Below are 26908 nucleotides of genomic sequence, written 5' to 3'. Positions count from 1 at the left end.
GCTGAGACTTTAGAGAAAACGACCAAGAAGCAATGTTAAAGAAGGTTTTTACAGGAGGAGAAAGATGGCGGGACGAAGAGTTTTAGGGAGGAACGTTCGCAGCTCGTGGCCTGGACGTTTCAAGGCACAGGAAGTAGGAGATGGGGAATTGGCCTGGTTTGGAGGGTCACTGAGTTCTCAGGGGGTTGTGGAGTTGGAGGGATGAGATCATGGATGGATTTGTGCACGAGGATTAGAGTCTTAAAATCGAGATGTTTGTTGAACTGGTTGCTTACAGAGGTCAGAATGTACATTCTCCATTGCACTGGGACTAAAAACAGGAGAGAAAAGCAGAAAAGTGAGGGACAGACAGAGACAGAGAAAGAAAGTGATGAAGGTGTACAGAAAGTACAAGCTTCCAGCCATCCGCCGGAACGTCTCTTTACATCGTTTGGTGTCATATTTTGTCTGGAAGTACTCCTGTGAAGTGCTTGGGTCATTTTACTAGGTGCTAAATAAATAAAAGTTGTTGTTATGAAGTATACTGCAGCTGCTTTGAACAAAGTTTTTAAACAAGCACAGAGCTGGGGAAAGGAGGCAGAGAAAGAACAGAAGGACAAGTCAGATAGGTTGGAAAACAGGAGTGATTAAATGACAAAAGCGATGATGGCGCAACTGAAAATGAAGTTCAAAGTAGAACAAGAAAACAGAAAAGAGAGAATAACAGAGATAGAGAGAGAGAGAGGGTGGGACAGAGACAGAGAATGTGAGAGAGGGAATGATGACGACTTACAATAGAATCCCAGGGAAATTATAGTCAAGCAACAGATGAGGAAAGCTGGAAAATCGGACCGTGTTTCCAGCTTTCAGTGAAAGCCTGTTTGTGTCAAGGGGCAAGAATTTCCTTCAGAAAAATGTACAATTAGAACATTTTTAAAAATCGCTGTTGCAGAATTCCTGAATACAGCATGGCTCACTAATATGCCATAAACCCCCCCCCCCACCACCACCACCACCACCCAGGCCAGTGTCCTGTGTTAATGAAGCATTGTTATTATTCAGTAAAATGAGAAGATGATGTTTACTGCAATGTTTTCAAATAACAACAATCATCACAATGTCCAGCTTATTCAATAACACAGAAAAGCGCCTCAGGGGGTATTTTTCTGACATGACTACAGGGTCCCTTCAAACACTCGGAGCTAGATGTTAAGTTTAAATTGGCACAGTCTGAGACCCCGAGTGTTGGAATTGCCAGGCCCAGTTTGTCATGTTGGATGAAGGTCCATCTGGCAAATGGGCAGGAAGCGAATTCCAAGCTGTCACGGGGCTGTCATCGTTGGCTCTCCTGGGGTCGACCCTCAGCATTGGGATAAGCAGTCAGTGAGCTGGTCCAGTGAGGATTACGAGTAGGGACGAGATAGAGAATTCTAAGGGGCGACAGGCCCAGGTATTCTTTGTGGGGTCCAAAAAACATCCCTGTTTTACTCTGCTGAAATAAAAAATTAAATATAATCACGTTTGGAATTGTTTCACTCCACTGCCTATCGGACTAGCAATAATCAGGGCGTGTGAGATCAACAGTTACAATCGTGTTGGTGTCCTAATAGGACCTTGATGTTTACAAATTAATTAGGTTAACACCAGCCTAAAGCACAGCAACTGGAAACCCAGCAGATAAACCGGTGATGGACAGGGAGCACCATTTTATTCGCTCACCCAGCTCCTTCCCATTGGGTGGGTTAAAATGATACATCTACGGTTTAAAATGCAGCTCCCCCTCTCTCTCTCTCCAGCTATTGATTGAAGCCATACCCAGCACAAAGAAAGATGTTTGTGGTTATTGGAGACCAGTCATCTCAGCCCTAGACATTACTGCAGGAGGTCCTCAGTACAGTGTCCGAGGTTCAACAATTTCCAGCTGCTTCATCAATGACCTTCCCCCCCCCCCATCATAAGGTCAGAAGTGGGGAGGTTCACTGATGACAACACAATGTTCGGCACCATTCGCGACTCCTCAGATGCCTAAGCCGTCCCTGTCCAAATGCAGGAAGACCTGGACAACATTCAAACTTGGATGAGTGACAAGTAACACTCGTGCCAAACAAGTGTCACACAATGACCATCTCCAACAAGAGAGAATACAACCATCTCCCCTTGGCATCAACAGCATTCTGATCACAGAATCCCATCAGCAAAATTCTGGCCATTACCATTGAGCAGGAACTGAAAGGAACCAGCCGCATAAATATATGGCTATAAGAGCAGACCTTTGTGTCAAGTAACTCACCTCCTGGCTCCCCAAGCCTTTCCCCATCTACAGAGCAGAAGTCAGGAGTGTGATGGAATATTCTCCACTTAGCTGGTTGAATGCAGCTCCAACAACACTCAAGAAACTCAACATCATCCAAAACAAATCAATCTGCTTGACTGGCACTCCCCCCACCACCTTAAACACTTCCCTCCACCAACGGTGCACACTGACTGACTGCAGTGTGTGCCATCTCCAAGAAGCCCTGCAGCAACTAGCCAAGGTTCGTTTAACAGCACCTTCCAAACCCACAACCTCAACCACCTAGAAGAACAAGGAAGCAGGCGTGTGGGAACACATTATCTCCAAGTCAAACATCATTCTGACTTTGAAATCTATTGTCACTCGGCCAATATTCCAGAAATCCCTAACAGCACTGTGGGTGCACCTACACCACATGGACTGCAGTGGTTCAAGATGGCACCGCCTTGGCAAGAGTAATTAGGAGTGGGTGGTAAACACTAGCCTGGCCAATGGTGCCCACATCTCCCTCTCTCCTCCCTTTAATTTTCACCTCTCTCCCACTGCCTTACACTCTCTACCCAGCTCCTCTCCCTTTTGTTCTCCCTGCTTGTCTCTCCATCCCCTCCTCTCTCTTCCCTGGCTACCCCACAACGCTCACTATATTTCCCATTTCTTTCCTCTCTCCGACCCCAGTCCCACGCCTCCCTCCCTTCCCCCTCTTCCCTCCGACTTGCTCCCTTACCTTCCCTGACTGTCCCTTTCTCTCTCTCTCGCTCTCTCTCTCTCCCATTGTCTGTTCTCTGCCTCCCCTCTATTCCTTCTCTCTCTCTCTCACCTCTACTCTTTCCAATTCTCTTCCCCTGTGCTCTCCCCCTCTCTTTCCCAAACTACACTTTCCCTCCCACTCTATTCCCCACTCTTTCCACTCAGACACACGAACTACAAAATCACTTGCAGTCAATGGGTCAAAGCTAGCAGAGCTTTTCAGGCAATGGTGTCATTCCCCCCCCCCAGTAACACCATTGGTACTCTGTCCTTCCCAGACCCTTGCAATAATATCCAACAGACTCACACTTCTTACTTCGTTCAGTTCTTCCCCTCTGTGTCTTCAGCCCAGGCTTGTGTTAGCATTAGGCTGAATGATTCTCAGACTTTTAAATCTACCTTCACAGACGCTGAGGAAATTCCAATTGCATTATAGGGAACGCCCTTTGTGAAAATTATTTCACAATTTCTTTTTGCGGGGGGGGAAGGAAAGCACGAGAGAGTTTAGAGGAAGAAAGTAATTGTGTAATTTCCAATTGCTTTGGAAATAGCCCAGGCATAAACACAATATGAACACAGTTGACATTGTGCATGTGTCTGCATGTAGGAAGTATTGAACACATTTTTCAAAAGAGCCTTTGGGTAAACCAAATCATTTTAAGTGAGAAACGGAATAACTTCCTCAAACAGAACGATCTGGGTCAATTATTTCAATCTCTGCATCACAAAGTGAGAGCAATTAGAATTGCTCCCCCATAAGAGTCACCTGGCCTAGCCTGGGTGAGGGGCTGGATTCTCCATCCCGCTGCACCAGACTTCTGGGGCGGGATTCTGCCGTAATCGGCGGGGCGGGCAATTCGGGCGGGAAGGAGTGGCGTGAACCATCGCGGAGGACCACAGCAGCCGGCGCGGAGGGATAGAATGCTCCCACGGCACAGGCCCACCCGCGGATCGGTGGGCCCCGATCGCGGGCCAGGCAATCGTGGGGACACCTCTCGGGGCCAGATCCCCCCACGCCCCCCCCCCCTCCCCCCCCCAAGGACCCCGGAGGCCGCAAGCGCAGCCAGGTCCCGCCGGTAAGTACCTGTTGGAATTTACGCCGGGAGGACCGGCCTAAAACGGGCGGTCACTCGGCCCATCGCGGGCCGGAGAATTGCCGGGGGGGGGGGGGCGCTGCCAACGGTCCCCGACTGGTGCAGCGCGATTCCCGCCCCCGCCAAATCCCCGGCGCCGGAGAATTCAGCAGCCGGCAGGGGCGGGATTCACGCCACCCCCCGGCGATTCTCCTACCCGGCCGGGGGGGGGGGGTCGGAGAATCCCGCCTCTGGTTCGGCACGCCGGTGGGATGCTCTGTTTCGCCAGCTGGTCAATGGGGTTTCCCATTGTGGGGCAGCCCAACGCTGTCGGGAGGTCTGCTGGCGAAACGGAGTGTCCCGACGGCGGAGGGTCCAGCCCCAGGACTCAGTCTGGGGAACCACCCCAGGTGAATGAGTTATCTTAGGCAGGAAGCATCCCAGAACTAGCCCAGACATGCTGCTGCTCTTGTAGATCCTTGTAAATAAATCCTTTGTGGTCCACTAATGAAGTCTCTGACAGAGCATCATGACAAATACGTTAACTCTGCTTCTGCAAGCAGTGCGTACCTTTCTTCAAGGCCAAAGCCATCAATGCACAGGCTCTTAATTCAAATCGAAAGGCATTTGAAACACTTAGAGGTTCCATCAATCCCTTCTCATGTTAGTTGGATTGAGAGCTAGCTTGCATAATTATTTTATTGACATGCCAATTAAAAGTGTTTGTCGATAAAATTAAGTGGGAAAAGTAAGGCTAAGCTTAAAAACAAGGCAGCAACATTAACCCAATAAAATTGTGTGGTGGGGAGGGTGCAGGGCAGGTATGGGTTGGGCTCATTAACACATTGTAGCCCCACTCCTACCCAACACCCTCCAACCCCCCGACCCCTGGTTGCCATGCACCGTTCACCGAGTGGCCAAGCCTGCCATCCCACTAAGTCTTTGACATCTGCTTGACATTGGTCCGGTTATGATCGGACCGATGTGAACTCGGGCTGGCAAGGCTAAGGATGGGCCAGACAGACTAAGGGGAGGAGAATCCCATCGGGGGCTCATTTCAATCCCCTTAATAATATGCTAAACACTTCCCGACAGCTTTTGGTGGGAATAACAGTGCTCCATTATCCCGCCATTACAGTCTGCACCGCAAATTCCCACCATCATTTCCTGCAAATGAGAAACCAATTTTATTACTAAGATCATATTCTCTGCCCTCACCTGCTACGACCCCTGTTGTGGGAGGGGTGGAGAATCCCCAATTCAGTTTCTTCTGAAGAAGCAATCGACTTGGGCATGTGTCCAACTGTGTAACACTGCTCCAACTTCACAATTCCTCAATAAATGAACCTACATGCTTTTGTGTTAACCAATCCCTTCATAAAAGCACAGAATTTACAGTGTAGGAGGGGACCATTCAGCCCATCGAGCCTGCACCAGCTCTTGGAAAAAGCACCCCACTTAAGCCCTCGCCTCCACCCCATCCCCGTAACCCAGTAACCTCTCCTAACCTTTTTGGACACTAAGGGCAATTTAGCACGGCCAATCCACCTAACCTGCACATCTTTGGACTGTGGGAGGAAACCGGAGCATCCAGAGGAAACCCACGCAGACACGGGGAGAACGTGCACAGACAGTGACTCAAGCCGGGAATAAAACCTGGGACCCTGGAGCTGTGAAAAAACTGTGCTACCCACTCTGCTACCGTGCTGCCCTTATACGTTGTTTGTGGCTTGATTTTTATCTACTCCATAAGCACAAGGAGGCTGGAGTTGGGTTGTCCAAACCTGATATTTTGATACTTGCCAACATCCTTGAAGGGTGATATAGTTAAAATCAAGGCCGTTGAGACTGTATTAGCCTGACATTTAAATCAGTTTTGGTCCTATTTGGCATTTTTTGGATTGGCTAAGTGATATGAAGTATAATGTTGTCCCTCTCCTAAAATGAATCCAGAGATTCAACCACATGATTCAACCACAGCACAATATTCCACAGTTTGATACAACTACAACCCTCTGTGCAGGGAGTGATTTCAGCACCAAGTCCAAATGGAAAGGCCTTGCCAGTTCCTGAGTGCCAGGAAAACACTGCTTGATACATCTGCTCCTTGAAAAAGGTGAGGGACAACCTGAAGTGTGATTTTAGATGTGAGTCTCAGACCATGGAGCAGATCACAACATTCCCCCTATGTCCTGGGACGAATGTTCATATTTTAGAGCTAATGTTCGGTTCTGGGAAGATTGTTGTCATGGAGTCAGACAGCACAGAAACAGGCTCTTTGGCCCATTATGTCTGTACCGACCGTCAGATATCAATCTATACTAATCCCATTTACCAGCACTTGGTCTATTGCCTCCTATGCCTTGGCGATTTAAGTGCTCGTCCAGATGCTTCTTAACTGTTGCGAGAGTACTGCCTCCACCACTCTCTCAGGTTCAAAGTTTCCACCACCCGCTGGTGAAAAAAGCATTTCCTCAGGTCCCTTCTAAACCACTTACTCCTCACATTAAAACTCTTCCCTCATGTCTTGGATACCTCTGCCATGGGGAAAAGATTCTTACAGTCTTCTCTATCTGTGCCTCTCATAACTCTGTATACCTCCCTTAGCCTCCTCTGCTCAAGGGAAAACAAGCCTATCCTGTCTCTCCTCACAGCTGAAACACTCCATCCCAGGTAACATCCTGGTGAATCTCCTCTGCGGCCTCTCCAGCGGAATCATGTCCTTCCGATGGAGCGGCGACCAGAACTGTCCACCATATTTCATCTGTGGCCTAACCTATATTTTATAAAGTTGTACCAAGGCCTCCCTGCTCCTATATACTATTGCCCGGCTAATGAAGGCAAGCATTCCGTATGCCTTCTTCAACACCCTATCTGCCTGTGCTGCCACCTTCAGGATTTCATGGGCTTGATCCCGTTGTTCCTCAATACTCCTTGAGGACCTACGGTTCACTGTGTATCTCCTACCCTTATTTCTCCTCCCAAAATGCATCACCTCACACTTATCAAGATTAAATTCCATCTGCCATTGCTCTGATCAACTTACCAGCTGATCAATGTCAGTCTGTAGCCTAAGACTATCCCCACTATCAATAACACCACCAATTTTCATGTAATTTGCAAACTTACTAATTATGCCGCCTACATTCACATCCAAGTCGTTAATGTATATAACAAACAGTAAGGGTCCCTGCACCGATCCGTGTGGTTCACCGCTGGTCACAGGCTTCCAATCACAAAAGCAGCCCTCCGCCATCACCCTTTGTCTCCTATTAAGAAGCCAATTTTGGATCCACTTTGCTAACTTGCCTTGGATCACATGGGCTTTAAGATATTGGCCCAGGGTTCCATGTGAGACCTTGCCATAGGTCTTACTGAAGTCCATGTAAACATCATCAACTGCATTACCCTCATTAATATATTTAGTTAACTTCTCAAAGAACTCAATTAAATTAGGACCATACGTAACCCACGCCGACGGGACTCGGCTGAACTCAGCGGGCACTCGGCCCGTCGAGGCGCGGACAATCACCGGGGGGGGGGGGGTGGGGGTTGCTTTCAACGACCCCGGCCGGCACGGCAGCGACCCCACGGGCGCGATTGGCGCCGATTCTCAAGCGACTGGAGAATCAGCGGCCCGGCATCGGAGCAGCGTGGCGCGATTCCCGAGCCCCCCAGAGATTCTCCGACCCGGCGCGGAATTAGAGAATCCCGGCCAGGATGTCCACAGTACTTGCAAATAAATCCAGCCCAGAGAGATGTTTTGTTTTTAAGTTTGAGTTAAATTAGTTTAAAAGCATTAAGTGAATCCTGTAAGGATATATTTTCATGCAGATGGATGGAGCTTAAGAAGGTTTTCTGGATTCAGTTCATCTGTGTGTTTGCTGGAAGAGAGGGTTGGTTGCAATTTGGATCTCGTCTGGTTTGCATCTCACAGAGAAGGTCAAGGAGCTATTAGCAGTCTCCAGGCAGTGAGGGCTTAGAGAGTCCTGGGTACCATTTATAATTTGGTGCAGCTAGGAGACTGGAGTTCTTAATGAAGTTAGCGGTCTGAGAAAGAGTTGAAAGTGTGCTGGTAATTAGAGAAGAGGTGCAACTTAGGGAATCCCATAGAATACAGTCTCAGGTGAAGGGATTTAACCATTGGGAGGTGAGCAATCATTCAGACAGTCTGCAGTGGAGCTGTATTAAGGGTATTAAGGGGCTAGATTTTCAAAAGTGAAGAGTCGTAATCCCATGTGAGGGAGAAAGAGTTGGAATGAGAAACTGTGACTGACAGTGGTCACAGACATCTGGGTAGCTTTGCCCAGAAATCCATGGAATCTGTCTTGGTCGCATCTGCCATTTATATTCAGTGTGGCGTGTTTGAAAACAGTTTGCCTCTTAATTCATATTGACTACCTGATAACTCTGAATGTTAGAGAATAAGATAGATATTGTAAATTGTCTTATTTTTCTGACTTTGTATTGTCAAATTTATTTTGTTTGTTTAAAACCCATGGAATCCCGTGGCTTTATTCACTTGCAGGGTAACTGGGATTTCACACAGCAATTTCCTGGAGAGGTCCCTTCCCTCACATCAAATTTTGCTTTCAATTTGTGGTTTATTTTGAACAAATCGTTACTGGTTCCAAAACAGGGCATAATGGATCCTTTGGCGAAGACAATTTCATCCCTCAGCATCTCAAGAGCTCATCAGGTGGTAGCAAAACAAAATAGCCCATTAAAAGCTTTCCCCAGCATATGAAAGTAGCAATAAAATTATTGCCTCTATCAACAAATCATTTCCTGCCTCAAAAAACCCCAGCAGATATTTTAAAAAGTCTGCTTTTAAAACAGACTTCAATGCAAAGATTTCTGCAGCGCAGGTTGGCACAGAGCCAGACAGACTAGGAATTACAGTTTGAAGTAACTAAGCACCAATTAACTGCTTTGCGTCTTCTGCAATAATTATGATGTTTTATTTATTGAATTATAAACTTATCGTAGCAACATGGTGTAGCCATGCACCTGTGAAGCATGGCAACAACCTTGTGCACATATTGTTACGTCACCCTGGGCAAGTGTGTGGTCAATTCCCCCGCTCATCCTGGAGTCACCACATCATAATAGTAATAGTCTTTATTGCCACAAGTAAGCTTACATTAACACTGCAATGAAGTTATTGTGAAAAGCCCCGAGTCGCATTTCATGATAGTTCCTGGTATAGACAGTAATTGTGTTTCAACTTACAAAACTGGTGGCTGTAATTATTGGGCAGCCAAGTGCCAAAGGCTCCGGGTATTTTTATAAGAATTATTGGTTAATTCACTTAAATGGGTGGCACGGTGGTTAGCACTGTTGCTTCACAGCGCCAGGGTCCCAGGTTCAATTCCCGGCTTGGGTCACTGACTGCGCGGAGTCTGCACGTTCTCCCCGTGTCTGCGTGGGTTTCCTCCGGATGCTCCGGTTTCCTCTCACAAATCCTGAAAGACCTGGGCGGGATTCTCCGACCCCCCCGCCGGGTCGGAGAATCGAAGGGGGCTGGCGTGAATCCCGCCCCCGCCGGTTGCCGAATTCTCCGGCACCGGATATTCAGCGAGGGTGGGAATCGCGCCACGCCGGTTGGCGGGCCCCCCCCCCGGCGATTCTCCGGCCCGCGATGGGCCGAAGTCCCGCTGCTGGAATGCCTGTCCTGCCGGCGAGAATCAAACCACCTCTCTTACCGGCGGGACAAGGTGGCGCGGACAGGCTCCGGGGTCCTGGGGGGGGGCGCGGGGCGATCTGGCCCCGGGGGGTGCCCCCACGGTGGCCTGGCCCGCGATCGGGGCCCACCGATCCGCGGGCGGGCCTGTGCCGTGGGGGCTCTCTTTCCCTTCCGCCTTCGCCACGGTCTCCACCATGGCGGAGGTGGACGAGACCCCCTCCACTGCGCATGCGCGGGGATGCCTTGAGCGGCCGTTGACGCTCCCGCACATGCGCCGCCCGGCAAAGTCATTTCCGCGCCAGCTGGCGGGGCACCAAAGGCCTTTCCCGCCAACTGGCGGGGCGGAAATCAGTCCGGCGCGGGCCTAGCCCCTCATGGTTAGGGCTCGGCCGCTCAAGATGCGGAGGATTCCGCACCTTTGGGGCAGCGCGATGCCGGACTGATTTGCGCCGTTTTTGGCGCTGGTCGGTGGACATCGCGCCGATTACGGAGAATTTCGCCCAGGTGTTAGATAATTTGGACATTCGGAATTCTCCCTCCGTGTACCCGAAGAGGCGGCTGAATGACATCATTGCAGTGTTAATGTAAGCCTACTTATGACAATAAAGATTATTATAATTATAACTGACCTCAACAAATCATCGAGTCTGCACCGGCTCTTGGAAAGAGCACCCTACCCAAGGTCAACACCTCCATCCTATCCCAACACAATAGCCCCACCCAACACTAAGGGCAATTTTGGACACTAAGGGCAATTTATCATGGCCAATCCACTTAACCTGCACATCTTTGGACTGTGGGAGGAAACTGGAGCACCCGGAGGAAACCCACGCAGACACGGGGAAAACGTGCAGACTCCGCACAGACAGTGACCCAAGCCGGGAATCAAACCTGGGACCCTGGAGCTGTGAAGCAATTGTGCTAACCACATTGCTACCGTGCTGCCCATCTCAGCTATGTTGCGGCAGGTAACACTGTGAAAGATCTGTCATTCATTTAAATCCACTCGTCCTGACCTCAATCAGAATCTCAATTTTCACACAAAATGTGTTATTGTTGCTGAAACCAATTTGCTCAAAGATAAAGTAATGGGTTAAAAATCACTTTCAAAGCCAGGGCCAAAACTAGATGCAGAATCAGGGGATAAAATCACATAAAGATCGTCTAGAGGCGAGAGTACAGGTCCTGATACACCAAGCCTGCAATGATGGAGTCAAAACGAGAATTCTAAGTTTGACTGCCACTGTACCTCCTTCCAGAGCATAGGTTTCCTCGATGAAGCCAGATCATAGCCGCTGTAAAGACAGTCAGAAGGCAGCGATCTTTAAACGAGGGAAATGCATCACATTTCTAATCAGACCCGATGTGGGCACCAGTCCAGGGGAGTTTATCCTAAATCTGCGCCTCTTTTGAGAGTGTTTTTATTCACATTGATGATGAGCCATGGGGAATGCCAATTAAAGAATACATCGGACCAATTTTCGAAACTGGGCAAATGTTTATCCAACCTGATCCAGCAGCAGGAATGACTCGACAAGAAAGCGAACTGCACATCTTTCCATTCATTAGATCTGAAAAATGGATGTGATTTATCACATCACCTCCTGCTTGGCACAGAAGCCAGTAAAATACTGCAGCCACTGCCCATCTGAAGAAAAGGCAAAAATGCTGAAACACTCAGTCGCCCTGGCAGCATCTTGCAGAGAGAGGGAAACAGAGTTAACAGGTTATAATCCTGGACCAGATCCCAACAGGGGCTAGGATACTGGACGGAAACCCCAATATTTACAATAGATTTTGGCAGACTGAGGATTTCATGCAAAATAGGGTTGTGGTATGTTGAAACAAACTTTATAACTCATAGTATTACAATCACTCAAGGAAATAGCTTACAATTAACCATTAAACAATTTTAATCAATAACTTTTAACTGCTATCTTTACTTCCACTCAAACAACAAAAACATCTCAGATCTCAATCCACTTTTAAATACAGTTAGCACTCAGGAATACTTGCTGAATACAGATGTCTTGAATATGCCACTTTGAGAATAGAGATTTTTTGAGACTGCTTGAAAGAAAGAGACCTGGCGCCCTGTCAGAATAATGCAGAATCTCTGGCTGTGTTTCTTCAGAAACTTTCTCAGCTCACCAAAAACTAAAACCCTGAAAACCTCCACCTGACTGCTTCAACCCCTGGCTCCTCCCATTTTACAAAACTGAACACAATGTCTCTAATTAACTACTCTGCAATGAGCCCTCTTAATTTAAATACAAGCTTTTGTGAGGGCCACGAAGAATCCAGCACGAGTTTTAAGGATACAAAGTAATAACATTTATTTACAATAACATATATATATATATATATATATATAACAGCAGCAGCAACTTTCCTTGTTGCACACTCCTTCCCGCTGGTTCCAAACTGGCTTTATTTATACATGGAGTTTACTAATGGTTTCTCCACCCCCTCATTGGGGAAGCTGATACTCCCACAGGATTGTGGGATTGTCATTAGTCCCCAGCCAATGGTAAGCAGGCAGGTTATAACACTGAGGCAAAGATTCCCCTTGACAAGGCGATCAATATGGCCCAAGCAACCGAATGAGTTGAGAAGAGTGCGTCAGAGCGTCAATGCGAGCAGGAGGGCGAGGTAAACCAACTGTGGGGCGATACGGCTACAAATCTCGCACCCACATCGACAGGCACAGAGGGAGTTCAGCCACCATCGCAGGAGCAGGGTCATTGTCGGAGGCTAGGGCAAAGAAACGGGGCATCAACCCAGGAGTTATGATGAGTGCGATAGATGCGGGGGAGATCTCCCGCCAAGAAACATGTCACTGCAGAGAATTCATCTGTTTTTGGTTCAACAGGAAGGGGCACATTCAGACGTGTTGCATGCCCAGCGGGAAGTGGCAAGATTAAAAAAACCACACCAAATAGCCACTCCAGTGAATAGACTGGAGACGAACTCCGATGAAGAATCAGGAATTTATAGGCTGAATATTGTGAAAGCAAGCAAAACAGCCCCAATAAAAATAGTCCTCATGGTCAACGGGTGTCAAGCTTTCAAATACCTTCGAGGAGGAGTTCAGGCTTTGAGCTTAAGCAGTACAACCGTCAAGTTGGCGACATATATAGGGGAGACCCTGAAGATTTGGGGGACAACTACAGGATTGCCAGGTACCCATGATCATCGTAGAAGGACAATGGCTGAATCTCATGGGACAAGGTTGGCAGCAGCAAATCAAGCTAAACTGGTTGGAGATTTTCAAACTATCAGATGGCTTTTTCCAGAAAGTCTTATACAATTATAAAGGTGTGTTTCGGAACGGAATAGGCCAAATTCAAGGGGTAAAAACTATGACCCACACCAACTGTGAATCCACGCCAAAGCTCTTCAGGGCAAGGCCTATCCACTTCCGCCTTGCACCAAAAAGCTAAGACCGAGTGAAAACGCTTAGAAGAATTGGGGATTGTAAAATCCATGCAATTTCCAGAGTCGGCAACCCCCAACGTCCCTGTTTTAAAATCAGACCGCTCAAGTCAGAATCTACAGTGACTACGAGCTTACGATTAATCAATCCCATAAGTCCCGAGAGACGTGCTTGTTAGGTGAATTGGACATTCTGAATTCTCCCTCTGTGTACCCGAACAGGCGCCGGAATGTGGCGACTAGGGGCTTTTCGCAGTAACTTCATTGCAGTGTTAATGTAAGCCTACTTGCGACAATAAAGATTATTATTATTATTACATGGCCCAACTTGACAAATATCCAGTTCCCGGAATAGAACACTTTTATGGAAAGTTGGCAAGGGGGCCTTACATACACGAAACTGGTCTTAAGCCACGCTTATTTGCAATTGGAACTGGACAAGAATTCCAGAAGTATTAATACGCACAAAGGCTTTTTACGACATACCAGGTTACCTTTTGGTATCTCTTCCGCCTGGGCAATATTTCTACGCACAATGGAAAATCTACTCCAGGGCATCCTGAAGGTTGCTAGTTACCGAGATGACATTTTAGTGACGGGAACATCATACGTTCCTCGCCAGCTTAGTAGAAGTTCCAAGAAGCTTCAGAGAAGCTGGCATCAGGTTGACGTGAGAGAAATTAGCATTCCAGGCTAACATGGTCACAAAGTGGGCCCAAAAGGCCTGAACCCACTCGAGGACAAGGTGGGGGCCATAAAAGATGGCTCTGTGCCAAGGAATGTCACTGAGCTTAAATCATTTTTAGGGATGGTCAACTACGATGGTAGATTCATCCTCAGTGTAGCAACTACTTTGGCGCCACTCACCTTTTAAAGAAATACCAGAGCCGACATTGGAAAAAACCACAAGAACAGGCTTTCCACCTCGTTCAACAAGCCTGATGAGCGTCCAGGGTGTTGGTCCATTTCGATCCAAGCAAACAAATCATCTTGACCTGCGGCGTTTTGCCTTACTGTATAAGAACATAAGAACTAGGAGCAGGAGTAGGCCATCTGGCCCCTCGAGCCTGCTCCACCATTCAATGAGATCGTGGCTGATCTTTTGTGGACTCAGCTCCACTTTCCGGCCCGAATACCATAACCCTTAATCCCTTTATTCTTCAAACAACTATCTTTATCTTAAAAACATTTAATGAAGGAGCCTCTACTGCTTCACTGGGCAAGGAATTCCATAGATTCACAACCCTTTGGGTGAAGAAGTTCCTCCTAAACTCAGTCCTAAATCTACTTCCTCTTATTTTGAGGCTATGCCCCCTAGTTCTGCTTTCACCCGCCAGTGGAAACAACCTGCCCGCATCTATCCTATCTATTCCCTTCATAATCTTACATGTTTCTATAAGATCCCCCCACACCTTTCTAAATTCCAACGAGTACGGTCCCAGTCTACTCAACCTCTCCTCGTAATCCAACCCCTTCAGCTCTGGGATTAACCTAGTGAATCTCCTCTGCATACCCTCCAGTGCCAGGACGTCCTTTCTCAGGTAAGGAGACCAAACAATACTCCAGGTGTGGCCTCACTAACACCTTACACAATTGCAGCCCTGTCCCTAGGATGAAGGACAGCTCCGCGAGGCCCATTGCCTTCGCCTCCCGAACTCTCACGGACGCAGAACAGAAGTGTGCACACATTGAAAAAGAAGGGACGGGACTTACCGACTGTTCACGCCAGTGGGAAATTCCGGTCCCAGGCCGGCGCACGTGTTTCCCAGCGGCGAAGGCTGCAGCCCGTGGGAAATCCCGTTGACTATGGCAGGACCGATAGATCCCGCTGGTGGGCGGCCTCCGCCACTGAAAAACACACGGCGGGGTGGTTGGTAAATCTTGCCTGAGGCCTCGATGTAATTAATGGTGTCAAGTAATTCCACCAGTATGTGTACGGCCGCCATTTCACCATTAGAACAGAGCACAAGCCACTGCTGGGACTCCTCTGTGAGGACAAGCCAATTCCTCCAATCGCTTCTGCCAGGGTCCAGCAGTGGGCTGTGTTATCAGCAGCCTATAATTACATCTTCCAGCTTCGGTCGGGGACGCTGATCTCAAATGCCAAAGTCCTCAGTTAGCTCCCGCTTCCCCCAAATCTGACCCCGCCACCTGTCCCCCCAAGAGAGTGTCCTGGCGTTAAGCTTTCTTAACACTCAGCCGGTCTCGTCGGCCCACATCAAGAACTGGACTCAACGCAGTCCAGTCCTTTCCAAGGTGAAACTAATGGTCCTGACTGGCTGGTCCTCTGTCGACAACCCCTCTGGAAATGGGGACACCCCCAAAGTATTTGCATTAGCTATGAGAAGCGGTTGAATAAACTCAGTTTGTTCTCATTGGAACGATGGAGGTTGAGGGGCGACCTGATAGAGGTCTACAAAATTATGAGGAGCATTAGACAGAGTGGATAGTCAGATGCTTTTTCCCAGGGTAGAGGGGTCAATTACTAGTGGGCACAGGTTTAAGGTGCGAGGGGCAAGGTTTAGAGTAGATGTACGAGGCAAGTTTTTTTACACAGAGGGTAGTGGGTGCCTGGAACACGCTGTCGGAGGAGGTGGTGGAAGCAGGGACGATAGTGGTGTTTAAGGGGGATCTTGACAAATACATGAATAGGATGGGAATAGAGGGATACGGATCCCGGAAGTGTAGAAGATTTTGGTTCAGACGGACAGCATGGTCAATGCAGGCTTGGAGGGCCGAAGGGCCTGTTCCTGTGCTGTACTTTTCTTTGTTCTTTGTTCTTTATTGGTTGAATTCCCGAGGCAGACTCCTGCCGTAGATAACGACAATACCTCATTGGTGGAGGACAGCCCACCAGGCCTAAGAATTCTCCTTTGAAGGAATGTTATGGACTCCCTCTTTTTATTGTCTCAATTTTTCCTTGCACAGAGTTGATTGCCATGTTATACATATGTTACTGAGGGATTTAAAGGATGAGGGATATGGTAGGGCGGCCCCTTTAAGGGGTGATCCCTTGGATTGGCTCGGGGTCCATCGTGCATGAGCGTGCAAACCCCACCCAATGGGGAAAAAGCCTGGGTCCCTGGGAGCACGTGCCGGGGCAATGTGGACCCAGGAGTCGTAGAGTAAAGACCTGTTTCAGAGACCGCTGCGCCTGTATATAGTTAAAACGTTTTCTTGTTCTCAATAAACCCCTTTTGGTTAGACAAGAAGCCTCTGCAACATTGACTCAAGCCACCACAAAATGTGGGACAAGGTCACGGTAAGAGTTTGATCGCGTGATGTATTGATGAAATACCTAAACATTCGGCCAGGATGATCAATATGCTCCCTTTGTAAATTGCGAATCACAGAGGAACAAGAAATTGAGGTGCATCTCGAAACGCCTGTCCAAAAAGAAACTCTCGAGTTGATCGGAAAGAACACTCATTTTGGGAAAAGAGCTGCTGATTCCTGTGGTGATATGCATCACTGTAAATACACAAGGGGTTAATGTAAATACACTGGGACTGAGTAAACACTAGAGGGAGCACCAGAGATGTCATGACATGCAGACATACAGCTAATGAACACATAGAATAGGGCATGACCAATGGGCAGTCAAGACACCCAGAGGTGACACTACCACAAGGGGGCAACCCATATAAAAGGACAGGGCACACATGCTCTTTCTCTTTCCACAGGCGACACTCCGAGAGAAGGACAGGGGCAAATCGGAAGCATCACACCCACCACATGGCTTAGAGCAGACTGGTTAGTTAGACTGAGTTACTATAGCAAGATTAGCAGGAGAGTTGAACTCAAGTAGGAGAACTGTTAACTGTTCAATTAATGTGTTACACCTATCTCCAAGTCTGAACCTTCCTCTGTCAGAGCATACATCAAGGAAGCAGTTTATGCTACATGAAGAAGCATAATAGGACAATCATGTATCAAAACTCAACAAGAATGAAAAGATTGTGGTTCGTAAACCAGAACAGAAGCAAAAGGGGCCAGCACAGAAACTCGGGAAAGATGTTTGGATGGGAGTTGCTCCAGGTGACCAAATTAAAAGAGTTGGAGCTGCTCAGAGTGCAGTCAGAACACCGATATCCGTTTCTTATTTCACTCTGTACAGCAGAGTAAACTCACCAACAACAGGAAAAATTACCATAACCCGACTTTGCCCAACAAGTCAACCCTAAAGGCTAAATGTGACACCTTCCTAAAGGGCAACAATCCTCAGGAGTAACAGTTTTAACCGGAGAGGTTAGACGAGGCATTCCAGAAACCAGACCTAAAACGTATTGGTGAATGCAGCGAGAATGAAAGCTCGAGGGGAGAGGTGCAGTGTCTGACGGAAGCACTCCACAATCTGGAGATGGCACCGCAGAGGCGGGTCCACAAGATCCTGGTAAAGGAGGCCCTGGTTTGCAGGCTGGAGGGGCAAGAACTAAAGAGGCTGGGAACGGAGCTTGAGTGAAGTCAGGAAACTCCAACACCCGCAGAACGCCAGCCCCACCTTCCTCCAGCGAAGGTTTATCCTGGGTGAACCATGCTCAGCAGTCCGAATGAAGGTTCGTAGCCTCTGAAGTGAAAGCTCTGAAAAAGCAGCCAAATCAGGTTTTGTGATGTGAGAACAGGGTTAAATGTCATGTTTTTCATAAAGGTCAGGAACTATTGGCAAGGGACTATACGACCAGTGAGAAGTGGATACCTGTAGTCGTCTTAGCACAGACAGGACCGGTCTCCTACACCATTCAAAACTCTGGAAGGTGGAGAAGACATGCTGACCAACTTTTAACAGCAAGAACATTGCCAGAGACAGAATCAACCGAGTGTCCACAATAAACTGAGCCAAGTGAAGACCTAGACATACCCGAGAACCTTACAATACTGGAATCAACTGTGGAAGACAGTGCCCCAGTTGAGGACATTTCAACACTGAGTCAATCTCCGAACACTGTGTCGACTCTGGTTGCGACAACTAGGGACGACATCCAAACTACACCAGAAACACCAGAGGTTGCAGTCAATATAAAAAAGCAAATGCCTGAGGTTTGCCGACAACCACACAGAAATCAACGTCATCCGAAATGTCCAACTTATTGACTATTTGTTAACTGTTATATTGTAAATTTTGATTATTAATGTTATAGTGTGTTTCATTGTAGGAACCTCTGATATAAAGGGGGAGGAAAGTGCTGTGTATTCACATTTATTCTTAGTTGGAACAAGGTCACTGTAAGAGTTTGATCACGTGATGGAGTGATGACGTCATCGGCAGTTTGGACGGGCTCACAGTCAGTCTATTCAAGCCGCCTGTGAGAATACACCTTTCCAATAAAGCTCTTGTTTGTTTTGTACCTTTGTGGTCTGCAAGGTTCTCTTTTAAACATACCACAGATGTAGGGAGGAGACATGGTGTGAATGAACCCCAGAGCAGGTGACCCAGACAACCGAGGGCAAATGAACACAGAATGATATCTTGTCACTCAAATAGCTAAGCAGGTCTTGTGGTGGCAATGGTACTGCCCCTACTGCTGGACTAGCAGCTCCAGGTTCACGTCCCACACCAGGGCTCGTTGGTTACAGAAGGTGCATTCATAATGGCTAGAGGGAATCCTTCCGCCCCCACCCTCCATTATACCCCAAATGGAGAAAAGTGTGTGAATATGCACCTTAAAAAAAATAAGGCAAATAGCTGAAACCTTTATTTGATATCCCCATTTGTAATTATGCACTGTGTTATAATAATAATCTTTATTGTCACAAGGAGGCTTACATTAACACTGCAATGAAGTTACTATGAAAAGGCCCTAGTCGCCACACTCCGGCGCCTGTTCGGGTACACAGAAGGAGAATTCAGAATGTCCACAGTCTTTTGGGACTCGTGGGAGGAAACCGGAGCACTCGGAGGAAACCCTCACAGACACAGGGAGAATGTGCCGACTCCGCACAGACAGTGACCCAAGACGGGAATCAAACCTGGGACATTGCCGCTGTGAAGCAACAGTGCTAACCACTGTGCTATTCTGTAATATTAATATCACAGAACTATTTGCAAAGGCAGGCCACTGCTGATGATGTGGGATCTATTTTAATTTACATTGCAGGCTGTCAAAACACGAATGCTGTTCCGTCCATAGCAACACAAAAATTCTTTGATGGATTATTTTGTGCCTAGCTGATATTTAGTGCCCCGTTGGTTTGGATTCTCTGCACAAATTTGAAATGTCTGCTCTCTGTCTACCCTATCAATCCCCGTCACAATTGCAAAGCCCTTTATGAAGTCATCCTCAGTCTTCACTTCTTTAGATTCACTTTGTGACACAATTTAATCGCAGTCCGTCGTAACTTTAAAGTTGGAACATATTTGTGTTATTGCCGAAAAAAGACACATGTTGTCGAAGATTTTCATCTCACACTCAACATAGCAACTTGCAAGAAAGCCAAATGTAATGGGAACAACAGTTGATACTGCATGAGAAACGATTGCTAGTTGGTTGGCAAATGGACTTTGATTTGTGAAGACTTTGCCATGGAGGATACACCAGTTAACTGATGACTGATAGCTAACTGTACACCTTTGTTCAAATTCAAACCAGATAGGTTTATTTTGATCAAGGAATTACCGTGGGGAGTGAATGAACCAAAGAATGGCTGTCCGCTATTTTGTTTAGTTAAAACATGGTGCAACGCGTGTTCTTTCAGTCTGCAAAGGACAGGGCCTTGTGTATTCACATATGTCACTTCTTTGTATTCTACATTTGTGTTAGATATTAAATAGGCAATCAATAGAAAATAGTATGGATAAGGTAAGCCTGTATCCTTTAAAGTAAGGCATATTATTGAAGACATACGCAGATTTTACATAACTCAAATAATGGTAAAGATTTGGAATAATCTGTATACAAAGAGGACCTTTATGATGTAATTGGCTGTTACACCAAGGGACGCTGTTTTTTTTTACAGAACTGGGGCTATGTCACTGGATTGAATGTTATATTGGGAGAGTTGTGATATTGGAGGGATATTATACTAGGATAGTTACAATACTGAAAGGAGTATTACACTGGGATAGTTACAGAACGGGAGGGGGTGTTATACAAGGAGACTAACAGTACTGGAGGAGGGTGTTATACTGGGATTGTTACAGTACAGGAGGGGTGTTATACTAGGAGAATTACAGTACTGGAGGGGTTGTTATACTGGGATAATTACAGTACAGGAGGGGGTGTTATACTGGGATAGTTACAGTACAGGAGGGGTGTTATACTAGGAGAATTACAGTACTGGAGGGGTTGTTATACTGGGATAGTTACAGTACAGGAGGGGGTGTTATACTAGGAGAGTTACAGTACTGGAGAGGGTGTTATACTGGGATAGTTACAGTACAGGAGGGGGTGTTATACTAGGAGTGTTACAGTACTGGAGGGGGTGTTGTACTAGGAGAGTTACAGTACTGGAGGGGGCATTGTAATAGGAGAGTTACAGTATTGGAGAGGGTGTTATTCTAGGAGAGTTACAGTATTGGAGGGTGTGTTATACTAGGAGAGTTACAGTACTGGAGAGGGTGTTATACTAGGAGAGTTACAGTATTGGAGAGGGTGTTATACTAGGAGAGTTACAGTATTGGAGGGGGTGTTATACTAGGAGAGTTACAGTACACGAAGGTGTTGTTATACTAGGATAGTTACAATACCGGAGGATGGGCTTATATTAGGAGAGTTACAGAACTGGAGGGGGTTTTAAACTAGGAGAGTTACAGCACAGGATGGGGGTGTTATATTAGTCGAGTTACAGTACAGTACAGGGTGTTATGACAGTTACAGTACTGGAGGGGGCTTTATACTAGGAGAGTTATAGTGCTGGAGGCGGTATTATACTAGGAGAGTTACAGTACTGGAGGCGTTATTATACTGGGAGAGTTACAGTACTGGAGGCGGTATTATACTGGGAGACTTACAGTACTGGAGGCGTTATTATACTGGGAGAGTTACAGTACTGAAGGCATTATTATATTGGGAGAGTTACAGTACTGGAGGCGTTATTATACTGGGATACTTACAGTACTGGAGGCGTTATTATACTGGGAGAGTTACAGTACTGGAGGCGGTATTATACTGGGAGAGTTACAGTACTGGAGGCGTTATTATACTGGGAGAGTTACAGTACTGGAGGCATTATTATATTGGGAGAGTTACAGTACTGGAGGCGGTATTATACTGGGAGACTTACAGTACTGGGGGCGTTATTATACTGGGAGACTTACAGTACTGGAGGCGGTATTATACTGGGAGACTTACAGTACTGGAGGCGTTATTATACTGGGAGACTTACAGTACTGGAGGCGTTATTATACTGGGAGACTTACAGTACTGGAGGCGGTATTATACTGGGAGACTTACAGTACTGGAGGCGGTATTATACTGGGAGAGTTACAGTACTGGAGGCATTATTATATTGGGAGAGTTACAGTACTGGAGGCATTATTATATTGGGAGACTTACAGTACTGGAGGCGTTATTATACTGGGAGAACTACAGTACTGGAGGCGGTATTATACTGGGAGAGTTACAGTACTGGAGGCGGTATTATACTGGGAGAGTTACAGTACTGGAGGCGGTATTATACTGGGAGAGTTACAGTACTGGAGGCATTATTATATTGGGAGAGTTACAGTACTGGAGGCGCTATTATACTGGGATACTTACAGTACTGGAGGCGGTATTATACTGGGAGAGTTACAGTACTGGAGGCGTTATTATACTGGGAGAGTTACAGTACTGGAGGCATTATTATACTGGGAGAGTTACAGTACTGGAGGCGGTATTATACTGGGAGAGTTACAGTACTGGAGGCGTTATTATACTGGGAGACGTACAGTACTGGAGGTGGTATTATACCAGGAGAGTTACAGTACTGGAGGCGGTATTATACTGGGAGAGTTACAGTACTGGAGGCGTTATTATACTGGGATAGTTACAGTACTGGAGGCATTATTATATTGGGAGAGTTACAGTACTCGAGGCGGTATTATACTGGGAGAGTTACAGTACTGGAGGCGTTATTATACTGGGATACTTACAGTACTGGAGGCGTTATTATACTGGGAGAGTTACAGTACTGGAGGCGGTATTATACTGGGAGAGTTGCAGTACTGGAGGCGTTATTATACTGGGAGAGTTACAGTACTGGAGGCATTATTGTATTGGGAGAGTTACAGTACTGGAGGCGGTATTATACTGGGAGAGTTACAGTACTGGAGGCATTATTATACTGGGAGACTTACAGTACTGGAGGCGTTATTATACTGGGATACTTACAGTACTGGAGGCGTTATTATACTGGGAGAGTTACAGTACTGGAGGCGTATTATACTGGGAGAGTTACAGTACTGGAGGCATTATTATACTGGGAGAGTTACAGTACTGGAGGCGTTATTATACTGGGATACTTACAGTACTGGAGGCGTTATTATAATGGGAGAGTTACAGTACTGGAGGCGGTATAATACTGGGAGACTTACAGTACTGGAGGCGTTATTATACCGGGAGAGTTACAGTACTGGAGGCGGTATTATACTGGGATACTTACAGTACTGGAGGCGTTATTATACTGGGAGAGTTACAGTACTGGAGGCATTATTATACTGGGAGACGTACAGTACTGGAGGTAGTATTATACCGGGAGAGTTACAGTACTGGAGGCGGTATTATACTGGGAGAGTTACAGTACTGGAGGTGTTATTATACTGGGAGACGTACAGTACTGGAGGTAGTATTATACCGGGAGAGTTACAGTACTGGAGGCGGTATTATACTGGGAGAGTTACAGTACTGGAGGCGTTATTATACTGGGAGACTTACAGTACTGGAGGCGGTATTATACTGGGAGAGTTACAGTACTGGAGGCGTTATTATACTGGGAGAGTTACAGTACTGGAGGCGTTATTATACTGGGAGACTTACAGTACTGGAGGCGTTATTATACTGGGAGACTTACAGTACTGGAGGCGTTATTATACTGGGAGACTTACAGTACTGGAGGCATTATTATACTGGGAGGCTTACAGTACTGGAGGCGTTATTATACTGGGAGAGTTACAGTACTGGAGGCGTTATTATACTGGGAGAGTTACAGTACTGGAGGCGGTATTATACTGGGAGAGTTACAGTACTGGAGGCGGTATTATACTGGGAGAGTTACAGTACTGGAGGCGTTATTATACTGGGATACTTACAGTACTGGAGGCGGTATTATACTGGGAGAGTTACAGTACTGGAGGCGTTATTATACTGGGATACTTACAGTACTGGAGGCGTTATTATATTGGGAGAGTTACAGTACTGGAGGCGTTATTATACTGGGAGAGTTACAGTGCTGGAGGCGGTATTATACTAGGAGAGTTACAGTGCTGGAGGCGGTATTATACTGGGAGAGTTACAGTACTGGAGGCGTATTATACTGGGAGAGTTACAGTACTGGAGGCGTTATTATACTGGGAGAGTTACAGTACTGGAGGCGGTATTATGCTGGGAGAGTTACAGTACTGGAGGCGTATTATACTGGGAGAGTTACAGTACTGGAGGTGGTATTATACTGGGAGAGTTACAGTACTGGAGGCGGTATTATACTGGGAGAGTTACAGTACTAGAGGCGTATTATACTGGGAGAGTTACAGTACTGGAGGTCGTATTATACCGGGAGAGTTACAGTACTGGAGGCGGTATTATACTGGGAGAGTTACAGTACTGGAGGCGTTATTATACTGGGAGAGTTACAGTACTGGAGGCAGTATTATACTGGGAGAGCTACAGTACTGATGGGAGTGTTTTCCAAGGACAGTTACAGTACTGGGAGTATTATACCTGGATAGTTACAATACAGGAGGGGGTATTATACTAGGAGAGTTACAGTACTGAAGGGGACGTTATAGTAGGAGAGTTACAGTATTGGAGGGTGTGTTATACTCAGAGAGTTACAGTATTCGAGGGTGTGTTATGCTCGGAGAGTTACAGTGTTGGGGGGGGGGGTGTTATACCAGGAGATTTACCGTACTGGAGGGGGTGTTATACTGGGAGAGTTACAGTACTGGAGGCATTATTATACTGGGAGAGTTACAGTACTGGAGGCGTTATTATACTGGGAGAGTTACAGTACTGGAGGTGTTATTATACTGGGAGAGTTACAGTACTGGAGGCATTTTTATACTGGGAGAGTTACAGTACTGGAGGCGGTATTATACTGGGAGAGTTACAGTACTGGAGGCATTATTATATTGGGAGAGTTACAGTACTGGAGGCGTTATTATACTGGGTGACTTACAGTACTGGAGGCGTTATTATACTGGGAGAGTTACAGTACTGGAGGCGTTATTATACTGGGAGAGTTACAGTACTGGAGGCAGTATTATACTGGGAGAGCTACAGTGCTGGAGGGGGTGTTTTCCAAGGACAGTTACAGTACTGGAGGGAGTATTATGCTAGGATAGTTACAATACAGGAGGGGGTATTATACTAGGAGAGTTACAGTACTGAAGGGGATGTTATAGTAGGAGAGTTACAGTATTGGAGGATGTGTTATACTCGGAGAGTTACAGTATTGGAGGGTGTGTTATGCTAGGAGAGTTACAGTGTTGGAGGGGGTGTTATACCAGGAGAGTTACTGTACTGGAAGGGGTTTTATACTAGGAGAGTTACAGCACAGGATGGGGTGTTATATTAGTCGAGTTACAGTACAGTACAGGGTGTTATGACAGTTACTGTACTGAAGGGGGCTTTATACTAGGATAGTTACAGTGCTGAAGGGGAGAATTATACTAGGAGAGTTACAATACTGGAGGCGGTATTATACTGGGAGGGTTACAGTACTGGAGGCGGTATTATACTGGGAGAGTTACAGTACTGGAGGCGGTATTTTACTGGGAGAGTTACAGTACTGGAGGCGTTATTATACTGGGATACTTACAGTACTGGAGGCGGTATTATACTAGGAGAGTTACAGTACTGGAGGCGTTATTATACTGGGAGAGTTACAGTACTGGAGGTGGTATTATACTGGGAGAGTTACAGTACTGGAGGCGGTATTATACTGGGATACTTACAGTACTGGAGGCGTTATTATTTTGGGAGAGTTACAGTACTGGAGGCAGTATTATACTGGGAGAGTTACAGTACTGGAGGTGGTATTATACTGGGAGAGTTACAGTACTGGAGGCGGTATTATACTGGGAGAGTTACAGTACTGGAGGCGTATTATACTGGGAGAGTTACAGTACTGGAGGTGGTATTATACCGGGAGAGTTACAGTGCTGGAGGTGGTATTATACTGGGAGAGTTACAGTACTGGAGGCGTTATTATACTGGGAGAGTTACAGTACTGGAGGTGTATTATACTGGGAGAGTTACAGTACTGGAGGTGGTATTATACTGGGAGAGTTACAGTACTGGAGGCGTATTATACTGGGAGAGTTACAGTACTGGAGCTGGTATTATACCGGGAGAGTTACAGTGCTGGAGGTGGTATTATACTGGGAGAGTTACAGTACTGGAGGCGTTATTATACTGGGAGAGTTACAGTACTGGAGGCAGTATTATACTGGGAGAGCTACAGTACTGGAGGTGGTATTATACCGGGAGAGTTACAGTGCTGGAGGTGGTATTATACTGGGAGAGTTACAGTACTGGAGGCGTTATTATACTGGGAGAGTTACAGTACTGGAGGCAGTATTATACTGGGAGAGCTACAGTACTGATGGGAGTGTTTTCCAAGGACAGTTACAGTACTGGGAGTATTATACTAGGATAGTTACAATACAGGAGGGGGTATTATACTAGGAGAGTTACAGTACTGAAGGGGACGTTATAGTAGGAGAGTTACAGTATTGGAGGGTGTGTTATACTCAGAGAGTTACAGTATTCGAGGGTGTGTTATGCTCGGAGAGTTACAGTGTTGGGGGGGGGGGGGGTGTTATACCAGGAGAGTTACCGTACTGGAGGGGGTGTTATACTAGGAGAGTTACAATACTGGAGGGGGATTTATACTAGGAGAGTTACAGTATTGGAGGGTGTGTTATATTAGGAGAGTTAGAGTATTGGAGTGGGTGTTATAATAGGAGAGTTACAGTACTCGAAGGGGTGTTATACTAGGAGAGTTACAGCACTGGAGGGGGTGTTGTACGAGGAGAGTTACAGTATTGGAGAGGATGTTACACTAGGAGAGTTACAGTACTGGAGAGGGTGTTATACTAGGAGAGTTACAGTACTGGAGAGGGTGTTATACTAGGAGAGTTACAGTACTGGAGAGGGTGTTACACTGGGATAGTTACAGTACAGGAGGGGGTGTTATACTAGGAGTGTTACAGTACTGGAGAGGGTGTTATACTAGGAGAGTTACAGTACTGGAGAGGGTGTTATACTAGGAGAGTTACAGTACTGGAGAAGGTGTTGTACTAGGAGAGTTACAGTATTGGAGAGGGTGTTATACTAGGAGAATTACTGTACTGGAGAAGGTGTTGTACTAGGAGAGTTACAGTATTGGAGAGGGTGTTATACTAGGAGAGTTACAGTACAGGAGGGGGTGTTATACTAGGAGAGTTACAGTACTGGAGAGGGTGTTATACTAGGAGAGTTACAGAACTGGAGAAGGTGTTGTACTAGGAGAGTTACAGTATTGGAGAGAGTGTTATACTAGGAGAGTTACAGTACTGGA

At 46.6% G+C, this 26908-nt stretch overlaps 1 protein-coding gene across 4 annotated transcripts in view; it reads right to left on the bottom strand.

The window, feature by feature from the left end:
- Positions 1–26908, bottom strand: part of LOC140398578 (gasdermin-A2-like) — a 91727-nt gene that overhangs the window by 37122 nt on the left and 27697 nt on the right. The window contains exon 1 of one of the 4 annotated variants that reach the window (XM_072487400.1): positions 14927–14998. The exons of 1 other annotated variant lie outside the window; for it this stretch is intronic. The gene's annotated coding sequence lies outside the window, so the exon portion shown is untranslated. Of the gene's footprint in view, positions 1–3326; positions 3420–14926; positions 14999–26908 lie in introns of those variants that run through there. 2 more of the 4 variants (XM_072487398.1, XM_072487399.1) reach the window with 2 other exon arrangements.

This window comes from Scyliorhinus torazame, chromosome 21, assembly GCF_047496885.1.
Source record: "Scyliorhinus torazame isolate Kashiwa2021f chromosome 21, sScyTor2.1, whole genome shotgun sequence".
Classification (NCBI taxonomy): Eukaryota; Metazoa; Chordata; class Chondrichthyes; order Carcharhiniformes; family Scyliorhinidae; genus Scyliorhinus; species Scyliorhinus torazame.
Note: the sequence above shows the minus strand (reverse complement) of the source record. Positions and strands in the feature narration are given on the sequence as shown.